This window comes from Pinus tabuliformis, chromosome J, assembly GCF_031772625.1.
Source record: "Pinus tabuliformis cultivar Carrire ecotype Pingquan chromosome J, CPIR1, whole genome shotgun sequence".
In the NCBI taxonomy this organism is placed as follows: Eukaryota; Viridiplantae; Streptophyta; class Pinopsida; order Pinales; family Pinaceae; genus Pinus; species Pinus tabuliformis.
The window spans coordinates 277,335,678-277,349,535 of record NC_142295.1 but is presented as its reverse complement, the minus strand read 5'-3'; the positions used below and the strand labels follow the sequence as shown (position 1 = coordinate 277,349,535).

The 13,858-nt window shown below is 33.6% G+C and overlaps 1 pseudogene; it reads left to right on the top strand.

Moving 5' to 3' along the window:
- Positions 1-1,311: 1,311 nt before the first annotated feature.
- The window catches only part of LOC149226862 (putative CoA ligase CCL7), a 63,767-nt pseudogene continuing 51,220 nt past the window's right edge, over positions 1,312-13,858 (top strand).

Genomic DNA, 13,858 nt, shown 5'->3' with positions numbered 1-13,858 from the left:
TCAAAGATTTCTTTTTTCCCATTGCACCCGCTTCCAGGCCTTTGGGAATGGTTTCCACCTTTGCAAGGGTACTATCTTGTTTAGGCAAAGCAAGCTTCTCTGCTCCATTCATATTCAGATCCTCTGGGACACTATTAATGTCTAATTTGGCCTCAGCAATTGGAGATACTGCCTCCAGAGGTACTTCTTCATGGTGGACTTCATCATTTTGTGAAGGTACATTAGTTTTAGCAGTTAAAGAAGATACCTCTACCTCTAGAGGTATTTCTTCATTGTGAGCTTCATCTATTTGTAAAGAAGGTGTATCCTGGATTACTTCCTCGTTAGACTCTTCATCTTTATTCATGTCATGAACCCCACCCTCTGTGTTGGATCCATGGCATGCGTTATTGTCAATATACAATGCAGGATCACCATTAGACACTTGTTCATTGTGCACTTCAGGAGCTAGGGCATCCATATCCTTGTACGAGTTGTTCTCTTCTTTTGTTAGGGACTGCTTTAGAAAAGCTCTTTGAGCGGCATTTTTTTTGTAATGGGCATCAAAGTATGTTGCCCTTTTAGAAACTGAACCTGGAGTCGAACATTTCTCCACCTCTTCCAGATACCTGTTCTACAAAAATGCTAACCATTTCTCCCATGATAATGTATCAAGTGAGAATCTTCCAAAGGATATCGAACCATCCATGAGACACTCAGGAGCAGCTTCCACTTGCAATTGATTGCTGAATACATTTACATCAAAACTAACATACGCAATTGACATAAATTCATATGGGTCTAACAATCAAACTTATGCAACTCAGATTAAAGTAAATTGCTACATAAGAACATCTGTAATGTAAAGTTTGTAACTGAATCCACTTTCAGATGTAGATATGTCAATGTGAAACCCATGAAGACATTTATGGTCCATGTGAAACCCATGAATACATTTGGGGTGCACATGAAACCCAAGCCATACAAGGATCCCCCTTTGTCTTGGAGTTGGGACCTCAACAACTTGGTGGGTTTTACACTCAGTTACCTTTCTATTTATCATTTCCTCCAAAAGCAAAACACACAAAAGAGAAATCATATGACTTACTTGGCTATGATCCTTAATCTCATGAGTGTCAGTAAGACCATCAGGACTCCATTCAAAGCAAGCTTCCTCTTCGCCCATGGCTTCCCCAACCTGCACAATCATTGGAAAGTTGTATCTTCAGTTATCCAACCCTCCCTTTCTCAGTCATCATCATGGCATGCAAGCTTCCTCCATTAATGAGCCGGGGTCCAATATCAAATTTGGAAAAATCTTTGTTTGAAAAGATGGTTGAGGTGCCATCAGTGAACTGTGAAGAGAAAGAAACAGTCTGGCGGATAAAAACAAAGCCATCCAATTCACTAAAAGAAGTATAGTGCATGTGCTCTCTGTTTAGGGATTTTTGTCAGCTATTGGCAATTATTCACACAATTGTGCAATGTTTGCAACAGTATACGACTACCCCATTATCTAATATTTTATGTCATCCTGTATATAAAACATGAGTTGTCAGCAACATATAGAGGTGAAGATTCTTAGTTCGGGCCTATCTAAATAATTGAAGAATTTCACAAGACTCAAGTTTTGGAGTACATTTATTTACAAGAATAACCCCAAAGCAACTGCAATAACCCAGCTGTAAACAATAGCACTTAACGGAACATGAACCAGATTTGAACAAAGCTAAGACTATGTTAATAATGACCAGCTTCAGCCTACCAGAACACATACTATGTGACTATTACATAGAATGTAGTATGGCCCTGCATTATCTCAATTATAGGTTTGATTGTCAGCTGGGTTTCCTACCTTCAACTGTGAACAACCGTCAACAATATTATTGTTGAGAGATTCTTCCCAATGAAGGGCTTGAAGACTGAAGGAAAATGCAGGCCTGCAGTGGAGAAGCTTGACCCAATCTGGTTATGGGAAGGATGGAATATTCAGGTCCATGAGGCCGCCCTTGAAGCTTCCAAAGGACAAGAACACCGACATTGTCTATTTTATGTTCAGAGATTCATCATCCTACGCTCACAGATTAGCACTGGCAGATGCAGATTTCGGTGAGAAACTGAGTTTCAGGGAATTCAAAGACAAGGTAAGCACGGTGGGCAGTGGATTGAGTCAATTGGGTATTAGAAAAGGAGACGTGGTGCTTTTTTTTTCTCCCAATTCTATTTATTTCCCCCTGTGTTTCTTTGGGATTGTTTCAATTGGGGCTGTGGCAACCACTGTCAATCCGGTGTATACCGTCATGGAAGTAGCCAAACAGGTCCAAGATTCGAAAGCCAAACTCATAATAACTGTCCCAGAGCTATGGGATACAGTTAAAGATCTGGGTTTGCCTGCAATAGTGATTGGGGACGATGGGGATGGTAAGAGGGCTAGTTCTCCCATTATTTCCTTATCTCGATTCTGCAATTATTTCTCGAGAATACATCATTGGCTGCAATTGGATTTCTAGAATCTGTAATTATTTCTTCGATAACACATTTCTATTGGCCGAATTTTGTCAAAAAAATATCCATATTGGTTGAATGTAGGTAGTAACATCCATATCGGAAGGAGAAGCAGAATTACAAACGTATGGCTGAGGGCTTTTACAAAGGAGCAGGAAGCCCTAGTTAAGAAATCATGGAATGCCATGAAATCAAATGCTGCCGAACTAGGGTTTAAGTTCTTTCTAAGGTAATTTTGTATTAGCAATCGCGGAAATCTGTTTGTTCCCTTCAACAAATCTTCTTCCATAAAACCATAAAAAGTCATTGAGTTATGCAAAACGTTTATTTGGTTACAGAGTGTTTGAGATTGCGCCTTCAGCCAAATGGCTATTCTCATTTTTACATGATACTAGCATTCCAATCGAAAAGAATGCAAAGCTTAAGGGGAATGCTCTTACAATTTTCAAAATGGTAAGACTTATTCCAGTTTTTAAAATAGTAATTTTATTAAGATAATTGTCAATGAGTGTAGCCAATATTATTTATTATTTATATAAAGGTTAAACTTATGTAAAAAACAAAACAGAGACCCACTTCTTTACTACTATGTCCGTGCAATAGATTCTTGCCTGTGTTGGGATTTTGGATTTTTTTTTGTATATGGTCTATCTTGCACAGACACAGAAGTAAAGAAACATATGCAGAGACAGAAACAGTTACAGCAAGAGGTATTATATGTTCAATAGTGCTTCTTAGATGCAGTGACAAAGACTGTTTCTGCATCTAAGAAGCACTCCGAAACATATATTAATTATTGTTGTAACTGTTTGTGTTTTTCCATATGTTTCTTTACTACTGTATCTACAGAGATTCATTTAAGAGAATTGCTGGTGGTGATCCGGGATTCATAATAGATCAATACTTGAGAAACATTTTACATCTTTGATGATAAGTAGACTTCTACTAAGGTAGGAGCAACTTGTTGTCCCTGTTGTAGTAGTATGTTTACCGCACAAATTTGTCAAAAATGTATCATAAAAGGTCAATTGGACATTAGCCGCAGAGCTAACACTCACCTCTCCTGTAAATTTGATTCAATATTACTTCCAATCCAGTTTATTCGGCTACATATATGATTTCTTAATGGCTTATTTCACTTACAACCTTGTTTGTGTGAATAATTTTCCTTTTCAGTTTGGCGAAAACATTATATATATATCAACCAGGACTATACCCTGTTGTCATATATTGATATAGCACATAAATTGAAGGATAGTTTTACAAGTTACCACAACATCACAACCCACATGACTTTTTAATGATTTGTTTACTAGTTAACTGAATGAAAAGATATTGTTCGCAAATTAATGCTTAATTCCTCATGTTCAAATTTCAGTGCCCCCATCCGTGTGCCTTCTTAGTATATATCTCCAGGCCCTTCAACTCAATTACCCTTGCCCCTCTTTTCCATTTTGAAACAGGGTTTTAAAACCCAACCACTGCTAATTTTGCAGACTGGGTTTTCAGTTTCCTCTTTAGGTTTTGTTAGTGGTTTCTTCGATTCCCTATTCGCTGTTAAAAAACTAGTATATAACTTTCTTTTCCATCCTCATATTATATATAGACAAGTGCCACTGTAGTGGCAATGTCCCTACCGTCCATGAATTTGAAATTGCCTATGATAAGTGGCTATATACATGGTATGTATCTCCTATTTACTCAGTGCAGAAGACCCAAGTAGAAAACATTGTGATGAAAACCAATTTTTGGAACTTCAGATCTGTTGTCACTGCAATTGATTGGTTATCATCACATAGAAAGAAAGGTTTGCTTGATATAACAAATATTTGGGCTCAGAGAAGGGTAGTAAACCATTGATTTCTTATCATGACTGGTAGCGAGAACACATATAGAGACTCAGACAAGAATTGTGTTTTTTTTAAATAAACAATGTAGTTTAATTGTTTTATGTTTTTTGGTAAAATTTATTTGAAATTAGGGAAGGGTGTGCTGGAACTACAAGTTTGAGCAGTGGATTTTGTACAATATGAGCAGTGAATTTTATACAATCTGAGTGTCTAGGGATTTTTTTGGGGTGCTGAATCTATAAACGCATGCAAAATAACAAAAAATCAAGATCAGACAAAGAAATTATTTTCCAAAATTTAGACAAAACACTCCAAAACATAAAATAGTTAAACAACCCCAAATATAACAACTGTGATTTCCATTCCAGCTTAGACAACTGTTATAGATCCTTCTTTATTGAAACTTCAAGGAGGTATACCAGAGATGGAAGATAGTAAGCAGAAAGTAATTTGCAAAGAAAAATGTTTTTGAAGAAATAAGCAGTCATGCAACGTGTTCGAATTGCTATTGCCAATTCTTACTTCTTATTATTGTTTTAAAAGAGAATGATTGGATGCTATCTACTTTTGAACTCAAAATATCTTCCAAACCATCCTTTGAGGGTTAGGCACATGTGCATAATACAGGAACATTGACAGATGTGACTGATTTATAATTAATGCTGAGCTCAAAGGCACATGTGCATAATACAGGAACATTGACAGATGTGACTGATTTATAATTAATGCTGAGCATTGATAGGTATGGAAGATTTGTAATCAATGTTGTAAGAGGTTCTTGCTGCGTTCATAATCATAACATTTTTGCAGGGATATCTTGAAGAAAATTGTGAACTAGACAGATTCGTGGATTTGTACAAGTAGTGAAGAAGGTATTGGCATGGAAATATCGAAAACATATGGAAGACGGAGCTTTAAAAAGATATTTAAATACATTGATAAATTCTCACTATTTCAATAATCAGTGAAACATAGTTTGTTTTTGCAAGTAGTGCAAAGGTTTGAGTGTAGTAGATACATTCATGTTAAGAAAAACACCACGCTTTCTTAATGTCAAGTTTAATTCACCATGCAAATTTTCCTATGCCTTACTTAGAAAATTGTTGAAGCAAGCAAAGATATAATCTTTACTCTCTAAATCCAAACTAGCACAAATTATCGAAAAATATATGCCTTTAAATTCATCAAGGTTAGTTCTATAGATTTAAGTCCCTCTTAAAAAAAAATTCCACATTCATCTAATTTCAAATATAGGAAAATAATCCTCAATGCCAAGAAAGGAGAGAGGATTAAGGTAAACCAACTCCTTTTTAATTCACAAAACTTCTCTTTCATTGGTTTTGTTGAATAGAACCCTTTAAATTTTTTAGACTTGATTTGGTAGTTGATCCCACTCATATTGAAGGAAATCTAGTTGGACATGTAGGACTTTGTAACTCCAATAATTTTTCGTTGATATTGTTAACATGAATTCACAACCTTGATGTCAACCTGTGTTGGGATTTTGGAGTTTTTTTTGTATATGGTCTATCTTGCACAAACACATAAGTAAAGAAACATATACCGAGACATAAACGGTTACAGCAAGAAGTATTGTATGTTCAATAGTGCTTCTTAGACGCAGTGAAAAACATTGTTTCTGCATCTAAGAAGCACTCCAAAACATATATTAATTATTGTTGTAACTGTTTGTGTTTTTCTATATGTTTCTTTACTAATGTATCTTGCAATATATACACTGTGCAAAAAAAAATCACAATCCCAAGGCATGCATGGATCTATTGCACAGACACAGTAGTAAAGAAATAAAATGAAAAAAAAAAAGTTCAGGAGGGCTTCTTAGATGCAGAGACAAAGTTTGCCTCTGCATCTAAAAAACACTGCAGCAAGAACAAATATATGTTCAACAGTGCTTCAGAGTCTGTCACTAACCATTATTTCATTTCTAAGGTTTTAAACATGAGTGCCCAAAAGAATCCACTTGAGGTTATTATTTAGCAAACGAACACAACTGCATTGTTCTATTCTTCTGGGACTACTGGGAAAAATAAAGGGGTGATCTTAGCTCATAGGAATTTCATGGCAGCTGCCTTGATGGTGACCAGTGACCAAGAAATGAAAGGCGTGAAGCATTGGACTGTCTTATGTGTTATTCCCATGTTTCATGTGTATGGGTTGGCATGTGTCACATATGGGCAGCTCCAGAGAGGAAATGATGTGGTTCCAATGGGGAAATTTACCTTTGTAAGGATGCTGGAAGCAATTCAAGAATACAAAATATCCTATTTAACTATGCCACCCATTATGCCATGCTATTGCAAAACAAAATGTTGTGGCACGATATGATCTGTCTTCTTTGAACGAGATTGTCAGTGGAGCAGCACCCTTGGACAAGGATACCATGGAGTAGTGTGCGAAGAGACTCCCACAGGTCACAATTAATCAGGTGCATATCTATATCCATCTTTTACCTATGCATCTTAGATACAGTAGAGTATTTTTGTTTACTTCATGGAAATCCATGACCTTATGGGACATAAAGCATAATCTGCACAAAAAATTTATACAACTTGGTTGCCATTTACTTCAGTAGTGTATCTACCTGCTCCATGTTTAGAATCATAGTTGTTTTCGTTAGCCCATTACCAGATCTAAGTATTCGTTAGATGATTAAGTATTAGGTCATGGAGTCAGAGTTAACCTTTTGAGTTAGTCTTTTTTCCCTATAAGGAAATAAGTTACCAGGTGAATTGTCCAAGGTCAAAATGATTAAGAGTTTCTAGTTATTGTTAATTTTTCCACACTACTCTAGTTGTTAGATGTATTATTTCTGATCTACACCACTCTAGTCGTTAGAGGTACTATTCCTAGTCCTAGGTCATTAGCATTGTTGTAGGGCTACTGAAAAACCCTTTGTTTGCCCATTCATGTATGTCTTTGACACTAACTTAACGATACTTAAACTAAGCAAGAGTATCTACAATGTAGCCCTTGTTCAAATGTGTAAGTTATTTTATACCTTTCAAAGTTAATAACTAAACTAAGCGGCAGGGAACGCTAGCTATGTGGCCTTGTGTGTGTGTGTATATATATATATATAGATTAATTTTATATTGAATTAAGTTTTGATAATAAATTTGTATGAATTAGGTTTTGAATATATATTTCAGTTTGTAATATTTTATGTTAATAATATTTTTATTTTTCTAATTATTAAAATTATATTTTTAAGTAAAAAAATGTGTTCAAAAAAAAATAGAAGTGTTTGTAGGGATGATGGCTGGAAGATCAGCAGCTGCTGGGTCCCAGCCCTATCTTCCTAGCCTCCGCGGTCCCTTCTTGGTATGGTCTCATTGTTTCTTGTTTCCTTTCCTTAAGAATTGTTTCCTTTGGGTTTGTGGTTTATTTGCTTGCTTTTCTCTTGATTTGATTTGTTCTTCTTTTAATTATCGCCCTTATGGTCTTGATTTAGTCCCTTCTTTTTCCCTTTATATTCGAAGATTATTAAATTTGGCAACCTGGGAATATTTAGCATAATATATGATTAAGAATAATTGAACTATCCTTAGATTGTAAGGTAATTATTTAAGTTTTAATAATTATATAGGTTTGGCTGATAATTGATATAAATTGATATAATATTTTAATATCTAAACCTTAAATAAAAATTTATTAGAATGATTAGATATTAAAGAATTTTAAATTGATATATTTATATATATAATTAAAAACATATATATATATATATATATTTAAACATTAAATATAATATTATTAGAATGTTAGGTATGGTAATATATTAATTTATATATATACTTATATGTTTATTTTAGTTTTGATAACTAACCATTGATCTAATTCAATTTTTAGTAAAAATTATAGTTTTCTAATAATTTATATAAATAATTTAAAAACTAAATATTAAATATAGTATTATATTAGGTATGGAAAAATATTATTATATATAATTATATATATATATATATATATATATATATATATATAGAATAATTTAAATATATAAATAGATTAATAACCTCTGATCTGGTTAAAATTTTTACCCAGTTTACTTAGCTCTAGAAGTATAATAATAATTATAAATAATATTAATATTAATTTAGTTAAAGGGGGTTTGACTGGGTCCTTAAGTTGAAAAATAGCCGTTAGTCTTTTTAGCCGTTGGAGTCTCTGCTTGGACTATTTAACTCGCTATACTGGATCTGTATCTTCAACTTGTCCTGACGATGAACCACACTAGTTGGTTCGAAACGCATCGACAAATGATCAATTATGTGATTTCGCCAAAAAGTTTCTAAAAAAAAACAGAAGTGTTTGTCTTTTTTTTTTTCTAATTTTTGTGTTTTCAATCTATTTAAAACAGAGGACATGTGATATATATATATATATATATATTTAAAACAGAGGACATGTGATATATATATATATATATATATATATATATATATATATATATAAGTTTTGATTATATATTTTTGTTTGTAATGTTTTTTTCTTCGATTATTATTCTAATGATTTAAAAAATAGGTTTTTTCCCCCATAAGTATTTGTTTTTTTTTTCTTACACAAAAATATTTCACATACCTTTGTCTTGCATTTAAAATTCCATTACTAAATGGAAAATTTGGACAACCATTTTTTCTACTTTGCATGCCTCTTAACTTCCCTTGGTTTTGTAACTTTCCATAAACATAACTTTTCAAAATGATCTTTCTTTCTTTCTAGTCCCCTGTCCAGTCTAATTAATGTTGCAATGCTAAAATCATTCATTGTTATTTTGCAACTCTAAGATCATGTCACCTATCGAAATAAATACCATGGTGTTGAAGAGTTTTCTTGAGAATGAATTCTAGTACCAATACTTTTTCTGTGAGGATCTCACAAAAGCTGAGCATGGGAACAACATTTAAGTGTTGTGCATAGGATAAAGTTTGAGTTCCTGTAAACATATCAAAGTCTAGTGTGTCCTATGAGATTCAATGTTAATATCTTTGTTAATTGAGAGTTGTAAGACCTAAACACACTCATGAATGAAGAACTTCATGGAATTTGAACAACGTATGAAATGAGAACTAGAAAAGAGAAGTCAGAATCAAAGGAGGTTGTCTTCAAATCTTCAAAGAAGTCTAAAGAATAAAGACTACTCCAGTCATGAGTCATATTATGAGATGGCTCAATTTTTGAGGAATTAAAAGAGAGGATATGGCAAGTATAATTGTAAGTTTCCCCTCAAATGCTTTGATAGTGGTAGAATTGGTGAGTTTGCTTCAAAATGTCCTCACACTAAAGATGGGAAGAAATAGAAACGAAAAAAAGCAAAAGAATAGAAGTAAATCTCACAAATACCAGAATAAAAGAACTCAGAGAAAGAAGATTTTTTATTCTAAAGAAGATGGTAACTCATTTAAAGAATGTAGTGAACAATCATCTGAATAAGAGTATGATGAATTCTTGCTCATTGCCTTAGATTATGAATTTAAATACAAATATAATTCAGACATAGAGGAAGAAATAGAAGGAGTAGATGATCTTGAAGTTGAGCTTATTAGTGCTCTAAATGAGCTAAAAAATACCAAGAGTACTAATAGGAACTAAGGGAACAATGTTTTAGAGAAGAAGAAGGTAATAGTCACTTTAATGAAGAAATCTTTAATATTCAAAAGGTGCAACTAGAAGAGACAAATCAAATAAAATAAATTTTTATAAATAGTTAAAAGATGAACAAAAGAGTCATGAGGAGTTAGAAGATGATAATATGTTTTCTAAGAAGGAATTGCCCAATAAGTAAGAAAAGAGATACTCAAATGCATCTGAAGAAGATATTATCCCTTTGAAAACTCAGCTTGAGGAAGCAAAGAGAAAAGAGGAAATTCTCACAAATAAGCTAATAGAGTGGAAAAAGAACTGATAAAAGCTAAAAGCAAAGGCCATTTCTTTAAGGGTAGATATAGATAAATAAAAGGATAAAATATATCTAAATCATAATCTTGTCAAATGATCAAAGACTCTAAATGGTGTCCTCAATGTTCAAAACTCACCTGCAAGAAAAACATGTCTGGGATATAAAGATCCTCAACTGTCCTCAAACTGTGAGCCAAGAACCAAGTTCTTACAAAACAAATTCCCTCTAAGCTATGTAGATGAACTCAAAGGAAATGAAAGAGAAGAAAAATGAGGTTATGGAAAAATAAATAATCGTAAAAGTGTTGATCCTAACATTTCCAAAAATATTTCTCAACGCAGAGTGGAGCACTAGTAGGTAAGGTGTAAAAAATTCAATAGATCCACTCATATGCAAAAAAAACACAACTTTAGGTATCCAAAATTATTTTATCACATTTTTTATTCTTTTCATAACTTCAAACATAAGGTTATTAATCATAAATATAATAAACTTAACACATATGAGGATGATAGATACAAGAAAATTCAAAATTCCAGATCATGGAATTTCTTTGTTGGAAGGAACAATACATATTATCCTCTCAAGAATGAGATTAAATGCTTTAACTACAATATTTTATTACACAAAGCTAGTGAGTGTGGGAGTATATCTTCTAATTTTGGCAGTATATTCCTAAGCAATATTTACATCAAGGAAGCTCCATAAATTGGAAACAAAGACCAGAAAAATATGACGAATGTGGATTTAAACTATATGCCCATAATTAAGAAGGATGATAGATACGAGCACATTCAAAATTATAGATCATGAAATTTATTTGTTGGAAGGAATAATACATATTCTCCTCTCATGAATGATATTGATTGCTTTAACTACAATATTTTTCTTACACAAAGTCAGTGAGTGTGGGAGTATATCTTCTAATTCCAACAGTATATTCCTCAACAATATTTACATCAAGGAAGCTCCAAAAATTGGAAACAAAGACCATAAAAATATGACAAGTGTGTATTTGAACTATATGCTCATAATTAAGAAGGGAACAATATGTTAGTGGGTTCTCAAAGAACATGACTGGTGACGACAGTAAATTTCTCTTTCTAATAGAAGATAGAAGTGGAAGTGTCACATTTAAAAATAATGCTCCAACACATATAAAAGGAAGACGAATTGCTAGTTTGGATGTTATGCAACCAACTCACAAAATAGAAGAAGAAATAGATCAACAAATTCAAAATTAACCTCTTTGAGGGGGAAACCCCCTTTACATTACACAAATAAAAAATTCTTGGATGAATCAAATGACAAAACCTTCATTCTATATATAGGAGTCAAAGGGGTCACAATATAATCAGAGCCAACATAACAATAATAATATAAGGGCATAACAATAAAAATAGTAGGCTTTTATGGGGCATAATAATAAAGATATGGGGACTACATGGGCACAACAATAACAGTAAGGGGGCTACCCTAAAAATAACATTGAGGGAATACACTAGTATTATAGAGACCTAACATGCCCATTTCCTTAAAAAAAGTGTTGTCCTCAATGCTTGAGTAGTTCTGGATGCGTCTGGATAAAATTATCATCCTCCCATGTGGAATCTTCAGTGGGTAAGTTCTTCCACTTAATGAGATGCTCTAAAATTGATCGATTTCGTAGTTGTCAAGTTCTTGTTTCTGTGACTGCTTCAGGTTCCAATATGATTTTTCCTTCCTTGTCAAGTTCTAGCAATATTGTTTGAATTGGGAGGTTGTCACTTATAACCTTTGTGAAGCATGAAACATGGAAAACTGGCTGCACTCGAGAAGATGCAGGAAGCTCTAATTTGTATGCCATAGTACCAATCTTTTGCAACACCTTGTAAGGATCATAATACTTTGGTGATAATTTATTGTCCTTCTTAGCTTGCTCGAGGGACATTTTTTTGTATGGTTGTAGGCATAAATATACCCAGTCACCAACATCAAGACTTCTTTCACTGCGATGTTCATCTTCTTGTTGTTTCATTCTATTTTGTGCCAAAGTGAGGTTATCATTTAAGAGTTGGAGAACTTGTTGTTGATGCTCGATGTGATATTCCATTGCTTAAACCTTAGAATTTTCTCTTAAAGATGATGCGATGGACGGTGGATGATATCCTGAACGAAGATCTAACTTGGTGAAGTAAATTTTGTCCATGTAATTTATCCAATAATTCATCAATGACAAGAATGGGAAATTTATCTTTAATAGTGACCTTGTTGAGCCCCCTATAATCCAGACACATTCACCATTATCCATCCTTCTTGTGCACGAATACTAGTGGAGTAGAGAAAGAACCTTGACTAGGTTGAATTAGACCAATCTTTAGCATTTTTGCAACCATGCGTTCAATTTCACTCTTTTGGGCATAGGGCTATTTGTAAGGCCTAATGTTTCGAGGAACACTTCCTCGAATCAAATGAATATCATGATCATGATCATGAATAGGTGGGAGGCCTTTGGGAGTCTCAAATACCTTCGAATGATTGTCCAACACTTTTTTGAGATCTATAGAAATAGATGATTTCGATGTTTGAGCCTCTAGTGAACATAATTGTGTAATTACACCCCATTGTTCTTTCTTTAGAAGCATTTTTCATGCCATTAGAGTTGATTTTATTTCTTGGCTTCCCAACATACCCCTTAATTCAATTTCATGTCCTTCCCAAAAAATATTCAAGAAAGGTTCTTGAAAATTAAAATCTATTGTACCCAAATATTGCAACCATTGGACTCCTAGTACAACATCAACACCACCCATTGGAATGGAAAGCATTGGACTATTTAATACATATTCTCCAATGGATAGTTTGATATTATGGCACTTTCCAGAGAAATTTATGGTTCCTCCATTTGCAGCCATCACTTGAAAACTCTGGTGTTGGATATAGGAGAAAATTAAATTCCTTGGCTATCTTACAATGAATAAAATTATGGGTACTACCTAAATCGATCAACATTATTACCTTTTTTTTCTTGATATGTACTTCTATATTGAGAGTTTAAGGAGTGGTAATTCCTGCCAATGCATTACAAGATATAGTCAGATTCATTTCTTCTTTCTTTGGGGTTGGTTTGTGTTGTATATCCTCTTCTTTTGACATTTCTTGTTAGTTGTCTTCCTCCTTTTCACAATCTATGTAAATTAATTTATTCTTAGCTCACTTATGACCTTTAGTGTATTTGTTATCAAAACTGTAACAAATCCCTTTTGTTCTTTTTCCTTCCAATTGTTGTGGTGTCAACCCTGTAGGTTGTGGAAGGCTAGGAGCAACAACACTTCCATCTTTATAGTTGTGAGTGGTAGGATTCCTTGTTTCCATAATTTTTCTTTCATTTTGTCTTGCCAACCTGAATGTCTTCTCCAATGAATTAGGTTCCCAAAGGGGAACCTCATGTTGGATGTTATCCTTTAAAGTCCATATGAAGACATCAATCCTATGCTCCCCCAGAATATCATTTACCCTTATATTCAATTTTTGGAAGTCCTGAATGTGCTCCACCATTGAAAACTTTTGTTTGAGATTTATTAGTTGGCTAAAGAAGGTGTTTCTCTTTGTATCCTCATAATGT